This window comes from Triturus cristatus, chromosome 8 (assembly GCF_964204655.1).
Source record: "Triturus cristatus chromosome 8, aTriCri1.1, whole genome shotgun sequence".
NCBI classification, from domain to species: domain Eukaryota; kingdom Metazoa; phylum Chordata; class Amphibia; order Caudata; family Salamandridae; genus Triturus; species Triturus cristatus.
This window is the reverse complement of record NC_140591.1, coordinates 1,144,756,983-1,144,771,381: the sequence shown is the minus strand read 5'-3', so window position 1 is coordinate 1,144,771,381 and position 14,399 is coordinate 1,144,756,983. Positions and strand designations below refer to the sequence as shown.

Below are 14,399 nucleotides of genomic sequence, written 5' to 3'. Positions count from 1 at the left end.
TACTGATGCACCCCCTGGAGTTAGAATAGTAATTTTTACCCCTATACTATCCAACACTTACCCTACTGTTGCACCCCCTGGAGTTAGAATAGTAATTTTTACCCCTACACTATCCAACACTTACCCTACTGTTGCACCCCCTGGAGTTAGAATAGTAATTTTTACCCCTACACTATCCAACACTTACCCTACTGTTGCACCCCCTGGAGTTAGAATAGTAATTTTTACCCCTATACTATCTAATACTTACCTTAAATGTAATTTAATATTATGCGTTGTAATGGTATGCGTTGTAAAGGTAGTATGCGTTGTAATGGTAATGCGTTGTAAAGGTATTTTTTAAAAATGCGTTGTAGTGTCATGCGTTGTAATGTCATGCGTTGTAATGGATTATGCGTTGTAAAAAATGCGTTGTAAGTGCATGCGTTGTAAAAGTGTGCGTTGTAACGTCATACATCCACTTAAAACATACATAGAGCATGGTAGCAGCAGTTTAGCGTCTCTCACACGGTGATCAGTTGCAAGACAAGCACACGCAATGTAGGTTACTCACATGTGAACGCAGAATATGATCAGCTGTAGAGTGAGGTTGCCTCAGTGGAGGAATAAAGTGTAAGTGATAGCCAGTAGTTACAAAAACTATTGCATTTACCGGGCTTCTTTATAACTGAGAGAGCAATTTAAAGACCAATGGGCCAATTTACAAGCCATTTGCGACAATTTTGAGCTGCCGTTGCATCACTATTTGTGACACAGTGGCAGCATAAACAATGCACCACGTTGCGGCCCATTCACAACGTGACGAATCTAGGGAGATGCATCAACTTGTAAAGCCGTGCATCACATTATACCTGCGCCAGGAATAATGTATGCATGGGTGCGCGTTTCTGCACGGTGAAACCCTCAGAGAAGTGACGCAGTGAAATCTACAAAATGTCACTGCGCTAATTCTAGGACACCACTGCGTCAAAACCCTACGCCTCCTTGGAGCAGGCGTAAGGAGTGATGCTGTGTAATAGGAATGGGCCTCCCCATGGATTGCTGGAGTTGCATCATGCATGCAACACACCTCCAGCAATGCATAACTTTTGCACCGACAGATGCATCAGAATTTCTGATGCATCTTTCAATCTTTGCACCATGGTGTACGGCATTGTGAATATGGCCCATCCATGGTGGTGCAAGGGTTTCGCACGCAGGCGCAGGGAAATTGACGCATCCATACAGATACGTCAGTTTCTTGTAAAGAAGCCCCAAAGACTTCACTGAGTCAGACCAATACAATACAAAAAAATGTCGAATTTCATCGAAGTTTTCCTAAAAGTATTCCTATAAAAAGTACACTTTTCACTAACAATTGGGAAGCAGCACTATGGATCTATATCAATTACTTTATTTTGATTGTAGGGTACTTTCTTTACTTTTCTTTTGAGAATATTGCCACACCATCCATGTTGTTTAGAAATATTTGCATTATCGAGAAGATTACATGGCGTTTCTGAAACACAGATACATTTTACTTTCAAATTCCCATTACATTCATGTATGTAAATGTATCTTCTGTGAATATTTGCGGTTGCAGAACTTGAGGATGGGAGTGGGCCACTCCTTAATAGTCATGCCCAAAAATCTTCCAGTTTATGTACTTTTCTTTCTGACTGAAAGTTCGCCGATTGGTTGACACTTTTGCATTCATTACATGTAAACATATTTAGTATAGAGTGTTACCTAAAGTATATGTCTCATCCGATACAACTGAGTAAATTAACTGTGAACAGTTTTTGGTGAAGTCATTTATTTTACTGACCACCTCCTCTTAACTTAGCTATTAGGCTGTGTAGTAGTCTTTATAATCAGTGAAATATTTCCCACAAGCTAAGATTATTAAGGGCCTAATTCAGATTTCAGTGGTAAATGAAAATACCCCCAAATATCTGAAGGAAGTTCTAAATACGAATTAGAATTCACCGGCTGACTTTCCTTCAACAATGGGGGCGTAAAGTGACAAACTATCGGCTGCTGGATTTTACTCCATATTTAGACTTTCCTCTAGAAACCTTATAGGATTGTCAGCTACTATGGAACTCTAAATCGGGTCTTAGACAAATAGGTACATACATTGCTTTAAAAGAACCCAGATCTGCAGCGCATGAGAATGGTTATCATCAACACATATGATATCCGTTGCTTCTATAGAAGACAGCTCGAGCGACAAAGTTATTGGAGTAGTCTTGGCTGTATGTACCACTATCGACGACATTGGGGTAACTTGTAACACTTCCAGGTCCAGCATTGTAGGCGGCAATCCCACCTGAAGGAAGATGAAACAAGGACAGAGTTAGCAGTAAAAGTAAACCGAACTACTGCAAGCTTCATTAGGTACTTTCGCACATCGTACATACAAGGTTAGGAGTTAAAAACTCTAATAATGTGAAAGATAAATATTCTAGTGTTGTCACAAGCTAATCAGTTTGTGCAATAAGTATCAGCTGAGGGCCTTATGCAGACCAATATTTTGAGCACTAATGCAGTCTTTTTTTTCTATAAAGCCAAGGTCCAGGAAGATTCTTGACAATGCTGGGAATAAATATTAAAAATTAGAAAGAAACATTGATAGATCCATTAGGCCTGGCTTTTTGTGAATACAGATGTTTTGTAATAGTCAGGTACATGTGTGAACGTTTGCAGAGTTAAGCTGTACCCTCAAAGAAAAGTGTTATGAAAAGGAGTCAGAAAATGAAGTTTGCATTGTAAGAGGTGAATCTAAAAAGCATGCACAGCAAACAATTGTACAGTATGTGGTTTTTTTTGGTACTTGTTTACAAACAGCCAGTACTTTTATTTTCCTTACTTTGCAAACAAAAGCTGTACTTTTAACATGACTTCATGACAGCAAAGTAAATCAAATACATATGCAAGGGCTATTATTAATTAGCCTTGCATCTTTATGACAGGCTAAGGAATCGAAAGGAGCACATATTTCCTGAGCCAAAATACACACAAATGAGCAATTAAAATGTTGTTCTATCAGCAAAGGAAATACATCAAATATCACACTGGTTAATTTGTAAGCTGCATGTGCAGTCTAACAAAAGGACTACTTAATGCTTCAGCACTAAAAATCTATTAGGAGCGCAAATGGGCCAATGTACCCAGACATGAGATGCCATGATCTTGATGGAGATGGGCAACACATCCAAGCAATGGCAAACCATGAAAGACACATGACAGCAAATAGCTGCAGGGCGTTAATACAAGGCCCACTCCCTCTCTCTGTACTTCTTATTATACTTTTTTTTTAATTGCTGACTTGATAGTTAGCCAGACATATGGCTTTAAATTGATACAACCCATATCATGAACACCTATGACTTGAGTGTCGCTATGTAGACGACGAGTTTGTAGTTTAGTTTAGAAAACAATAAAGAGCAGGCAATGGAGTTTGTGAACCAGTTGAACTGACAGAACCCTTCTCTCACTTTTACCTGTGTCATGACTAACTCAGAAATATAATTTCTAGATCTACTAATACGGGCTAAGAAAGGTATTTAACACACAAAATGGTATAACAAACTTGCCATTCAGCCAGTTTTTGAGGACCAGATACAACTGTACTGTAAGAAATTCGGTTGTTGGTTGACTTGGGTGTGAGCCAATCACTGTCTGGGTGAAGCACAAGAAGCCAATCCTAAAATAACCTGTGCTCAGCCCTCTGGTAGTGTGGCACAGAGCAGTCACGCTTAACTTAAAGGCAGTGTGTAAGTATTTGCGCAACACTTCAAACAGTAATACAATGAAAATACCACACAGATAGGATCCCACACCAAGTTAGAAAAAAGAGTCACTTGTAATGGATAAAACAAAACCAAAACAACAAAAATCCAATCTTTTAGAACAAGAGATATGCAATTTTAAAGATTTCAGTGAAAATAGTGGCAAAAAGCACAAAGCGTCAACTGTGAATATCTGGTCCCTCTGGACCAGGATAAAGTCACATGTTCTGGCCAACCACAATGGATCCTGAGTCGGCTACAGGGACCCAGTGAGGCCCGCTGAACACAGTACCTTAAATCCTGGTTTGCTGAGCATTGCGAGTATCTGCGTCAAAGATGCATCGCGCAGCTGAAGCACTGCAGACATTCTGAGATGCTGAGATGTGAGGTCCTGCGCTATTGTCAAAGATCCCATCAATGAGGGCTTGTGATGTGAAGTCCAGTATCTAGGATGTGTCACGAAGTCAGGGCGATGCATCAGTTGCGAGGAGCTGCGAGTCTGTGATGCAGAGTGCATCACCGTCGTTGCGGCTGCCCTCAACGAGTGATGTGAAGACGAGGATGCATCATGCAGCTTTGGTTACGAAAGAGGTTGCGGGCTGCGGCAGCGATGCAGGTCTTTGCGACAGGTCCAATCGACGCAGCAGAGGCAATCCATAGGATCTACTTGGGACTTTGCCATACCGCGGAGGAGATACTTTGATTCCGCTGGATCCACAGAGGCTGGCAAGCACCTTAGGCTAACTTCAAAGGGTCTAGAGCTGGGGTGGCACCACTTGGCAGAGTAGACTCACAGATGGCAGAGTCCAGATGCAAGGGCAGGGATGTTGAAAGCCTGTTGTGCCCCTGAGGCTTCAGATCAGGAATCAGCCAACTAGCCTTTGAAGTCACTCTGGGTTCTGGTTTTTAAGAGCTACTTGTCCAGTCCTTCTCACGCAGGCAAGAAGGCAATAGGCCAGCACAGCTGGGCAGCAGTTCCATCATAGTCAAGCAGAGTGGCAGTTCTTTGAGCAGCACAGCAGTCCTTCTTCCTGGCAGAGTATCCACAGGTCCAGAAGTGTACTGAAGAGTTGGTGTCCAGAATGTATACCCAGTTGTGCCTTAGAAGTGTGGAAAAGTTTCTAGAGGCTGGTCTTTGCGGTGCACAGATGCCCTGCCTTCCTGGCCCCGGCTCCGGAATAACTACAGTGGGCATGCAACCTTTTGTGGGGAGACAGGACACAGCCTATTCAAGTGTGAGACTGGCTGGGCACACCTTCTCCCTCCCATCCAGTCGTGATGGCCCATTCAGTCACACCTAAGCTCCCTATTGTATGTGGCTGCTTATGAGGAATACGCAAAATCCAACTGTCGACTACACCCAGCTATGTGAACCAGAGACATGTTGCAGGCTTCAAATGGCTAAGGAAGGAAAATGACAACTTTCTAAAACGTGGCATTTTCAAAATTGTGTAAGCTGAAATCTGACTTCACCATAAGTTAGGATTGTTCATTACAATTCAAAAGAAACAAAACTTGAACATATTACCTGCTCCTATTTGGAAATTACAGCTTTCTAAATGTAATAAAGTAACTCAAATGCTATCTTACGGAGAGGTAGGCATTACAGAGGTAAAATGAATTTAAGAGTTTTTTACTAACAGGACATGTAAAACTTAACAGTACATGTTCAACCTTTGAATTACATTGCACCCTGCCCTCTGAGCTGTCCAGGGCCTAACCTAGGGGTGGCTTGTAAGTATTAAAAAGGAAGGTTTTGGCTTGGCAAAAGGTTTAGTTTGCCAGGTTGAAATGCCAGTTTACACTGAACACACACAGGCTGAAATGGCAAGCCTGAGACATGTTTAAAGTGCTACTTCAGTGGGTGGGACAATCAGTGCTGTAGGCCCACTAGGAGCATTTAAGTCACAGGCCCTGGACACAGGTACTCTCACTTTACTAGGGACTTACAAGTAAATTAAATATGCCAATTGGTAAAAAGCCAAAGTAATATGGTTTAGCACTGGTTAGCAGTGATAAAGTGTGCGGAGTCCTAAGGGAAGCAAATACTAAGTCAGCAACACAGGAGGTCTGAAAGCAAAATGATTAGTGGGAAAACCATGCCAAGGATGCGAGGTCTAACAAGTACCAACTTGCAAGACTTTGAAAGAGAAGCTGATAATCTATCATTGAATCTGTCTATTAGATATGGAAAAGGCGAAGAAACGGCCATGTAGCAATCAGAGATAATCTTTGCATGAGGACAGAAAAACACATTTATTCTATGATACCAAATACAGCAACACATCTAATGAAATGTAGAAAATAATCAATAAATATTATTGAATACTTAATTAAAATGAATTGTTGCTTGAAAAACTGCCATTTTCTTGCAAGCGTAAGACACATTTCAAAGGTATATTAGTGCATATTAGTGCATATGAGAGCCTGTAACACAAACTCAGCTGAAGAGAATTGTCTCTGGGGTCTCCCACCAGTGCAGGGGCATTTTCTATGTTGGCAGTGCTCACTGTGCAGGTCCTGTAAGTTTATTGATCACACAGATTGTAATTAATGTAGTGCGCTTGTTTAATAGTCCACGGGGATGTCAGTGTGCAAGCATAACATCAAGGAAAGCATAAGTTGGTGTTTGTGAGCAACAATGCAACATTGATGTTGCCAAAATATGACAGAAACTACTGGTTATTTCTTGGATAAGGGGCATTCTCAGGATGACTTAAGGTGGGTGACCCCTAAAACAGTTCCATCACACAACAGAAAAATAAAAATGCTAGAAAGATCACAAATATAGGTATTTCGATTGATCACTAATCTTCCAAGATTAAGGGCCATATGTAGGTGGCCTAACATTTACCACTTCATAAATACCGAATTTTACCGATTCGGTATTTATGAAGTGGTAAATGCTATGTAGGTAATCCATCGGTAATATTTACCGATTCGGAATGGGTCGGTATTTTAGAATCGGTATTTACCGCTTCTGTAATGGTAACTGGCTTCCCATTGATTCCTATGGGCCAGGAGGCCCATAGGAATCAATGGGAAGCCAGTTACCATTACCGAATCGGTAAATACCAATTCGGTAATGGGGGGAGCACAATCAAGGATGGCAGGGTGTCACAGTGACACCCTGTTGCACCCCTGATTCCTGCATGTGTGCACATGTGGCACACATACATGCCCTAAGGGCATGTATGTCTGCCACATTGCACACTTCTATGTGCCAAAAAATGCTTTTTCAAAGCCATTCGTCATTTACCACCAACTTTTAGTTGGTGGTAAATAACAATTCCACACAACACCCACACACTCCCCCTACATCTCATTTCAGGATTCGGTATTTACCCAATCGGTAAAATTACCCATTCGGTAATTTTACCGATTCGGTAAATTACCGAATCCTGAAATGTGCACCATACATACCAAAAGCCTGAATACCGGTTGGTAACGGGATTTTTACCGAAAATCAGCCGTTACCGACCGGTATTGGGCTTCCTACATATGGCCCTAAGTGAGGAAATCCCCTACTATCAACACAATTTGATTAGTCAATCCTAAAGGGAAGCCCTAATCATTCTAATATATATAGTTCATGTCACTAAAAACTCAAGTACCTCCTTGTGTGTGAACTACAAGATGACAAATCCCTCACACATTCCATTACCTGTTGGTGCGTTTACAATGATCAAGCTACAAGCATCTTGGAAAAATAATCTTTAGGATCTTCTCCTAGATCTAGTGTGGGTATAATAAGAATGAATACATTTTAGAAAGACATACTCAATCTACATTGTTGTTCCTTTGACATATTTGAATTGAAAACAAGAAACAGAAAATATTCACCAAGGTCGAGCTCCTCCTGGTTTTTAGGGACCAGGATGAGACCTGATGATGAAGCATGCCACTAATATACTGGGCAAATATTTTCAGAAAGAAATAATGTATATATACCAGGATTCCACCACTCCACCTCTATTTTGGCCTGGGTGTATGCATATACCCATACCTCCAGTGGAACTTCCTAGCTTTGTTTTTCCAGAGTTTGGAGGCTTGCAGAAGCTAGATGTGGCTATATGTTTGTCCAGTCCTACTAAAGTTAACCTTTAGTGCAAATCATGAAGGGACTGGGGTGTCATGGTGGGTTCTTTCACATTTTCTATATGAAATTTTGCTATAAAAACCATGTCATATGTTTTTTTTTAACTGCCTCTGCATGGGTTGGGTATTTAGAGAGTTGAACAAGAGGTCAAACTCTTCTCTTTGAACGTGTTTGGTTTTAGCATTGTAGAGAAAAGATTTGAAATGAGAGGGTACCCCAGGAATATTATCAAATCAGCAAGACAGAAAGTCAACAAAGTCAGTAGAACAAACTTACTATCTAATACTAACAAAAAAAAGAGAAGAAGTGCGAAAACATTAAAGAGTGCCTTCATCACTCCATATACTAGTCTGAGTACAGATGTGTATAAGATTCTAAAAAAACATTGGCATCTCTTAACGCATGACATCAGCCTACAGGGTGTGATTGGACCAAAACCGCAGATGATCCACCAACGAGGGCGTACATTGAGACAACAACTGTGCCCCAGTTTCATTCCTCCTGAACAGCAGTCTACCTGGTTACCCGCTGCCCCTAGTGGTTTTTTTAGGTGTGGTTTGTGTAATATATGTAGCTATGGACTCCATAAAATCAATACTTTTAAATATAACACTGAGAAAACTTATACCATCAGACGATTTATCAATTGCAACACCAAATGGGTTGTGTACTGTATCAAATGTGTGTGCACAAAAATATATATTGGAAGCACAATTAGACCTTTGAAGGAGAGGATTCAAGAACACATTCGTGCCATCAGAAACAACAACACACAGTATCCCCTGGCAGTCCATTTTAATAGTGAACACACACCATTTGACCTACAGAAAGTTGGCTTCCATCGTATAGATGCATTAAGTCAGAATGTACGGGGTGGCGACATGACGTCGCAGTTACGCAAATTAGAGAGTACTTGGATCATCAGACTGAGGGCGGTGGAACACGGGTTAAATTGTGATAAAGAGCTGTGTGAATTTCTATGAATCATGTTAAGGCACCTGTATGCCCTCCCACTGTCACACGCACTATTCCCTATATCTGCTGGTTTCTCCTTCTTCTAACATTGTAATGGTAGATTGGCATGTGATTACATGATTCCATATCAATAGACATTGGGCTTTTAGCCCTTCTTAACTTTCTTGTCTATTGACACTATCACAAGATGACTAAATCTACATTTAGATTGAGTCCTGAATTTTCCAGACCTCCACTAGCTGTTACTGGCATTGGACAGGTTATCGTTACTTCTGAATTTTCGCTTGTCTTATAAATAGATGCATTATTATTCCTTAGTTGGGTCTATATGTGCCTGTGACACCAAGGACATATTTGACCCTATATATACATTTTTTAATAATGGCTGATCACAATGAATAGGTACACAACCTATGAGTTGAGTGCAATTTTTGACTATACTGTCACAACGTTTTCCCGGCAATGATCTAGTCATCAGGGGACTTTTTTAGCATGTTTATGCTCCTCATGTATTGTCTTCACACATGCCCATGAGGCTTCAGGAGCAAGTTGCACTTTTAATCCCAGTGGGTCGATACTCACATCCAATATTCAGATAGATCCACTAACCGTTGACGAGGGAAGTTAGTCTTTTTTTCATGCTTATTAAACTACTATTATTTTTAACACATAATGTGCCTCTTAAGGGCTATGCTCGCAAGTAAATTACATCCTGGTCTAAAGTTAAATTCTAAAATTATCCGTGAGGCAAAGTACCTATTTGTACTAAATCGCGCTATACCGAATGGCACAACATTACCAAGTCCGCTTTCTATGACTACTGAGTAAGATTTAAATAGACGGCAAAAATGGCACCCGCGTTTACAGACACGCCGAGTTGCCACGCGTCTTCGATAGGACATTGTTGCGACATTCAGGTAAAGTTTAAACGATAAAATATCGATCTACTGCTCCTAAGAATTTAGCGCCGGATCCGAGTGTACGTGCCTCATGCTATCACAGCCAACACATAGCCAGACACGCTCACGGGAGCACATTAGTTTTAACGATGTAGTTCGTCCTCTGTTTTTAAACACTTACAACTTTCTCAGTTTGCTTTTGGTACTTTTAGTGAAACTATATTCTTGAAATTGTTTAACCCCTTCGACGCTCATGACGGAACGGTTCCGTCATGAGCGTCGGTTGAGCTGTGCTCATGACGGAACCGTTCCGTCATGAGCACGCCTGCGCAAGCAGCAGTCAGCACCGCGGGGGAATCCGCTCCGCATGGAAGGGGTTAATATAGGGCTTATCAAGTTCCGATATTTGGTTCCCGAACCTCATGCTATCGCGTCCAATACATAGCCAGACACGCTCACGGGAGCACATTAGTTTTAACGATATAGTTCGTCCTCCGTTTTTAAACACTTACAATTTTTTCAGTTTGCTTTTGGGTACTTTTAGTGAAATTATATTCTTGAAATTGTTAAATACAGGGCTTATCAAGGTCCGTTATTTGGTTCCCGAACCTGAAGGGGTACCTCAATCACAACATGTGATGCGGCTCGATCACTACGTGTCCCAGGCTGCCTTTTAAATACTCGACAAGAACATTAAAGTGGACACGGATTTAACAGGGTGAGAAACAGTTATAATAATGACTTCCAAAACTCATGTGAGTATTACTAAACTCACATCTATATCCAGTTTCGGGTTCAACATTTGTCCTTTTTCTTATGTGCTCTCTTATCAGAACTAATCCAGAAAGTGACGGATTTACAGCGCATGACTTTTATCAATTCAGGGGACTTTGGTATGATTTACTAGGTGAGAGGAATATCTGTAATGTTAAGTTTTGTTCACAACGTTTTTCCATTGCACTATCGGTGTATTGGTGGTGGTATTTTCCTATATTTTTTGAGTCTGTGTTATTGACTTTTGGAGTGTCATGATTACTTATAGAAAAAATTGTTCTTGTATTGCTGACATGCAATCAGGTTTCCATCAGATCTGGTAATGTAGGATATTGATTACACCAAAAGGACGCTCATATAGGCTTGTTTACAGTTTTCAAGATGCATGCATTAAGATGGGCTAACTTGACATAGCGTGCTGTTTTTCATATCAGAACCAGGATGTTGTTTCCTTGTTTCCAACAAAAATAATGTCTTTTCCTTATTTATGGTTTAATCATCGTGTGTTATCCTGTCCAATCATGTCATTAGAGGTTTTGAGTTGCGTCTCCTACGTCTGTTTGATATCTATGTGGACGGAAGAATACGTAACCAATGACAGAATGATACAATGGAAGTGTTTATCTATTTTCAAATTTGAATTGTGATATCTAAGGGCATTTCTATGTGTTTATTCACTGCGGTGATTTCCACTGATTATATTCGATGACTGTACAATTATTGTTTTATATGTATTTTCCTGCAGCCTTGAAAAAGCCCGGTGGGCGAAACGCGCGTCGGCTGCTGCTGCTCTGCGTTGTTGTTTGATGAATAAAATAATCTGCAACAGGACCTGATTGGGAAACTTCTTTATATCCAATTACAAAAAAAAGAAATAAGGACCCTCTAACAATTGACTACTATTCATGTTGCTGAGGTTTTGATTAAAACCTTTGGATTATAGTGACTCTACTTGGGTGTGCTCAGGTGTATTTTGATTTTGTGTTTGGTTTTTGGTTTGACTGCTTTATTGAGCTTTACCTTGAGGCTGCCTATTTGTCCAGAAACATTACTGTTCCAGCAACAATGCTTCATGAAGAGACAAAATTATTCACACTAAGGGGCCGCTTATGATGTCGATATGATTTCGGACCGATATCTCTGGTTTCAATTCCAACCACCTAATAACAATGTATGCGGTCTGAATTGAAACCGGCCAGTCATTCCGTCTAGAGTCCGACGGACTCAAGGAGCCCGTTGGCAGTCGGAGGCCCCAACGTAATCCATGAGGCAGCATTTCCACTGTCAGGATTACGAGGTTCGGTTCCGAAAGGCCTGCCATGTCGGGCTTTCTGACATGAAAAGCCGGTCGGAAAGCGACGTTTGGGGCCCATAGCAAGGCCCTTATTCCTCCACGGCATACAGTTGGGGGCCGAAGAGGGTGGGATTAACAGAATCTCCCATTTCTCAAATGAGAGCTTGTGCTACCATTGATTTAATGCTGCAGCACAAGTTCCCATAAAGAAACGGGAGTATGCGACTGCACCATGTGTGGTCGCATTGTAATGGCGGTGTCTGGAACGCCTATCGGAGGTCGGTCGGTCCCGGGACCACGGCGCACATCCACCTAATATCATAATCAGGCCCTAAGTGTGCAGCTGGGCCTTCCTCCTCTTTTTCAGTTTCTGTTTTACTTCTAGTTGGCTCAGCATCCTTCCCTAAACTTGATGTGTTCTACATTGTTTAACCAGCACAGCACTAGGTCCTGCTAGAATGCGAGTACACTCAGACTGTACTCAGAATTATAGTTCAGGGTAGCGTCTGCCCCCTCATGAAGCTATGGAGAAAGTGATGGTTGTTGGTGGTGAATTTGTATGCAGTGGCACAGGTCTTTCAATATCTATCCCAGGGCAGGTTCTTATATCCCTTCTTGTGAAAATCCTTTCAGACCTTTATATCTACAGTCCTTCGCTTTGCCCTGGTTTATGAAGTGCAGCTGTGCTTATGTGGTATGCATAGTAATCATGTGCTGTGCAAATGGTGAACTCTTCAAGGACACATCATATATCGTACAAGATGGTGATTCCCTACATTAGTATCTTCCTTCTCACTGGAGCAAGCCTTCACATTTGTGTCACAGATGTTTGTCAGAACTTTGACATAACTAGAAAATATTTATTTGGCTTCCTTTGTTGCTCTCTCTTATTCTGGTGCTGGAACCCTGGGAAAAACCTGCAAACAATTCCCTGTGCTGGCTGGGAACATATAGTTTGAAGATAGGGGAGCTTCTAACTATGCCCCCACCAACTCCTCAATCCTCTCAAACCACAGCAGCACCAGTTAGGAGAAGTTTGATTTATCATGCCAACTCTATATCTTTTACCCCTGAGGCTAACAAAAGCTTTGTACTAGTGGTGAAGGTCCTGCTACTATGTGCCTGAAAGTTCCTAGGCTACCCAGAGAAGAGGTAATCTGCTCTTGACTTGAGAACATGAATAAGGCCCAACTGACTGAAATCCACATGGAAACTAACTCAAGGAGAGAGTCTGCGAGTCTGCTTGGAATCCATGGGGATCTGCACCTAAACTGTCTTGGAGCGAACCTGAGACCCACATTTAATATCTGCAAGGTAAGGGTCTCAGGACATGCACGAGTCACTGTGGGAAAACGCTTAGTGGTTAACCTATAGTGGCCCCTCAACTTGCTCCCCTGTGGACTCATTCATTTGGAAGGTAATAGCCACCTGCACTTGTGATGCAGTGGTGTGGTGGAAAGGAAATGCAGTCTAAACTAAGTTGCAGAATCCCCTTTGATTTTTTGGAGCCTGCTATTTCCCAGTTTTGAACCTGAGAGGAACTTTGACCAGTCATCAAACAAATTGAGATTCTTATGACCCTTTAACCTTAAACCAGGATGTCGTTAAAGGAGGAATGATTACTGGAACATGGTGCCTCCAGTGTCACAGAGCCATCTCGAAAGCTTAGTGGAATAAGAGTACTCTTATTAAAAACCTCCCAGTGGACTTTGAGTTTTAGGTGAGAGGTACTCCTCCACAGTGAATGGAGCATGAATCCTCAAATTAATGGTCCTTCTACTGAGAAAGAAGCAAGTTATATTTAGCTGCTCTAAAACATAAGAGATAAAGAGTTTCACACAAGCAACAAGTAAAGTTCATAGTGTCATTCACCTAGTAGCTTCATATGTAGCACTAAATTAATCAGCAATTGACTGCACAAGAAAGCATACAATCTTCTAGATGGCCCAGAGAATGAGATAATTGCAGCAAAACAAAAGAGTTGAAACCACACTTAAACGCAATACACCTAAGTCCAAATGCAGTTAATTTTAATTTGCACTACTACTCCCCAATCTCCTTAGATAGTCTTTGGTGTCCATTTCACATTAAAGGTATTCGAGTTGCACACTCACATCCAGAGAGGCAACAAAAAGATGCCCTGCAAAGAGCCCTCCATAGGAACCAGTTGGGCATTGCAGTGTCGGCCCAACAAAGAGCATAGCCCGATGATGAAACATGCCACATTTGGGTGGATGAGGGCTTGTGCTCCACATAGCTGGCACTTCCAATGACCCACTTGGATCTGGATACCCAATATACTATCTAAGACATGTAGTGGAACAGTGTACTTAATTAACATTAAGCAAGAAGGGCCGCAACTTGCAAAAGTCATTGCAATAATGCAATTATGGTTCATCAAATATAGTAGAGAGACTTAGTGAACTTAGTTCCAAGAAAAAAGGTAAAGATTCTTTTTTTTAAAGTGTATTTTATTAAGATATATGTGGGGTGTATTGCAAAAATTTCAGGAACATTTTACTCTAACTGTCCACGTTTCTTAAACTTCTAAATATTCAACACCTTTTTTGAGACATTGCTAGTTG

The 14,399-nt window shown here is 41.2% G+C and overlaps 1 pseudogene; it reads right to left on the bottom strand.

Annotated features, from left to right (window-relative positions):
- Positions 1–2,165: 2,165 nt before the first annotated feature.
- Positions 2,166–14,399, bottom strand: part of LOC146805519 (lysozyme g-like) — a 76,078-nt pseudogene continuing 63,844 nt past the window's right edge.